The 3315-nt window shown below is 34.2% G+C and overlaps 1 protein-coding gene across 1 annotated transcript in view; it reads right to left on the bottom strand.

Annotated features, from left to right (window-relative positions):
• The window catches only part of pno1 (partner of NOB1 homolog), a 9288-nt gene that overhangs the window by 3529 nt on the left and 2444 nt on the right, over positions 1-3315 (bottom strand). The gene's annotated exons all lie outside the window — the stretch shown is intronic.

Here is a 3315-nt window from a genome sequence, read left to right as displayed (position 1 = left end):
ACTTTATTCAATTTCTGTATATTTCCTACTTGCTGAAGGGCACAGGTAAATATGACATCTATTATAATGGGTTTATGTGAAGATTGTTTTAAGTTCTCTTAAATTAGTTGTTATTTTTTAAAGTCTACTAAATGTTCAGATTGATAGCTCTCAATTAAACTGTAATGTTTTTATGCATATATTGTTTAATGGCTATATTCAATGGTTAAATATTAAGAAAAAGAAAAATTTCCTAGAGACATCAGTAAGTACTGGTACCAGTAGCTGGGTTTCCAAACGCTGAATTTCGAATAAAAATGCCTTAATTCGCAAAAAAGTTTTTACGCTCGCTTGAGGTGGATTTTGACTTGTGCGAAAAAGGGTTAATGTGAATAATGGGAGATGGAAGTGCATTTTGCGAATAAATTCCTCCAAGCGCATCAAGAAAAGTCATGTGACTTTGCGCTATGGGACGTCATAACCTGACTAACCAGCGAACAGCAGCATCCACCTCCGAAAGCAATGACCGCATTCATTGCGTTTCGTCTGCTCGCTCTGAGGCGCAAGTAATTATATATGAAAATTATTATATTCTCCTAGTTTTCTTAGTGAGTTATAGTGCCAGTTTATCAGGAAGTGACGATTTTGTTCTCTTTGACTCGTTGGATGGAAACGATGCTTGTTCGCAAATGTTTTATGCGATATTCCAGTTTTGCGCACAAGTTAAATTCGCAACTTTGGATGGAAACCCGGCTAGTGATACTCTCCTTCAGTCATAAATATTGTCTTTATGTTGGTTCTACATTAATCTGAAGATTGAACGCCACATGTCAGTGAAAACCATACTGTGCTCGTAGCACATGCTCTTCAATTGCACGCACAAATGCAGTGGCGCACGCTGTTTATAATTTCATATTAAAGCGCAAAAGAAACTACGAGCATGCAATGTCGTATTATGTCATCAGTTAAGTCATGAAGTTACCAAAAAGGTGATTAAAACTGCCTTAAAACTGTGCATGCATGTAACTATTTGTTATATATGAGTCCCATTTAAGAACATGTCTCTGAAATGCTTTTCAAAACTGTCCTGGGGTCTCCCTCATCTAACACACCCGATTCAACTCGTCAGCTCACAAGTAGAGACTTTAAGACCTGAAGCATGTTAGCAAAGGTAAAGAGTTTTGAGAAAATAGGATGCGTGTCAGATCCGCGTGATGTTCAGCAGCAGCAGCTCTTAAAGTAATAGCAACCAAAACAACCTAATAACCAGCTGCTGTGATGTCTTTTCATCAAAGAACTAAAGAAAAAAAGAGGAAATCAATAACTTTTGTAGCTTTAAGATTCAAATTTAGATTTAAATTAGAATTTAGTGTTTAACTTCAATTTCTGTATATTTCCTACTTGTTGAAGGGCACAGTATGACATTTATTAAAATGGGTTCACTTAATATGTTCACTTAAATTAGAAGTTATTAGTGCCAGTTTATCAGGAAGTGACGATTTTGTTCTCTTTGACTCGTTGGATGGAAACGATGCTTGTTCGCAAATGTTTTATGCGATATTCCAGTTTTGCGCACAAGTTAAATTCGCAACTTTGGATGGAAACCCGGCTAGTGATACTCTCCTTCAGTCATAAATATTGTCTTTATGTTGGTTCTACATTAATCTGAAGATTGAACGTGAAATTATTGCAATATAAAAGTATATTTAAAAACTTTAATGTTAGGTGGGATTATTTGCGATTAATTTCAGAAAAAAATGTGCGATTAATTAGTTTTTTTTAATCGATTGACAGCACTAATTCACGTAGAAAACAGCTATTTTAAATTGTAATATTTCACAATTTTTACTGTATTTCTGATCAAATAAATGCAGCCCTGTTGAGCTTTTGAATGGTAATGTATTTGCACTGAAATGGCTTAAAGAATGTATTTTTACCAACCAGAGGAATCAATTAATAATTAGAATAAGCATCATCTAAATTAACATTGTAAAACATTTCTGAGTGATGAGAAACCACTGAAGACTGGAGTAATGATGCTGAAAATTCAGCTTTGATCACAGGAATAAATTGCTAAATTACTATTATTTTACAATAATAATATTAAAATATTCAAAATAACATTAAAATAGAAAACAGCTATTGTGAACTGTAATATTTCACAATTTTTACTGTATTTCTGATCAAATAAATGCAGCCCTGTTGAGCTTTTGAATGGTAATGTATTTGCACTGAAATGGCTTAAAGAATGTATTTTTACCAACCAGAGGAATCAATTAATAATTAGAATAAGCATCATCTAAATTAACATTGTAAAACATTTCTGAGTGATGAGAAACAAACTGATTAAGCGTTTACAACTGATTCATTAAAGAATTTAGTGGTTGATAACTTTATTCAATTTCTGTATATTTCCTACTTGTTGAAGGGCACAGGTAAATATGACATCTATTATAATGGGTTTATGTGAAGATTGTTTTAAGTTCTCTTAAATTAGTTGTTATTTTTTAAAGTCTACTAAATGTTCAGATTGATAGCTCTCAATTATACTGTAATGTTTTTATGCATATATTGTTTAATGGCTATAGTCAATGGTTAAATATTAAGAAAAAGAAAACAATTTCCTAGAGACATCAGTAAGTACTGGTACCAGTAGCTGGGTTTCCATCACCCTGCTTTTATGCGCATTTTGAAGTATCGCATCAGAATCGAGAGATGGAAACGCTGAATTTCGAATAAAAATGCCTTAATTCGCAAAAAAGTTTTTACGCTCGCTTGAGGTGGATTTTGACTTGTGCGAAAAAGGGTTAATGTGAATAATGGGAGATGGAAGTGCATTTTGCGAATAAATTCCTCCAAGCGCATCAAGAAAAGTCATGTGACTTTGCGCTATGGGACGTCATAACCTGACTAACCAGCGAACAGCAGCATCCACCTCCGAAAGCAATGACCGCATTCATTGCGTTTCGTCTGCTCGCTCTGAGGCGCAAGTAATTATATATGAAAATTATTATATTCTCCTAGTTTTCTTAGTGAGTTATAGTGCCAGTTTATCAGGAAGTGACGATTTTGTTCTCTTTGACTCGTTGGATGGAAACGATGCTTGTTCGCAAATGTTTTATGCGATATTCTAGTTTTGCGCATAAGTTAAATTCGCAACTTTGGATGGAAACCCGGCTACTGAGAGACTTAAAGGGGTCACATGATGCTGCTAAAAAGAACATTATTTTGTGTATTTGGTGTAATGAAATGTGTTTATGCGGTTTAAGGTTCAAAAAACACTTTATTTTCCACATACTGTACATTATTGTTTCTCCTCTATGCCCCGCCTTTCTG

Source organism: Sinocyclocheilus rhinocerous, unplaced genomic scaffold, assembly GCF_001515625.1.
Source record: "Sinocyclocheilus rhinocerous isolate Xijiao unplaced genomic scaffold, SAMN03320098_v1.1 scaffold1813, whole genome shotgun sequence".
Classification (NCBI taxonomy): Eukaryota; Metazoa; Chordata; class Actinopteri; order Cypriniformes; family Cyprinidae; genus Sinocyclocheilus; species Sinocyclocheilus rhinocerous.
This window is presented reverse-complemented; position numbering and strand designations above follow the sequence as displayed.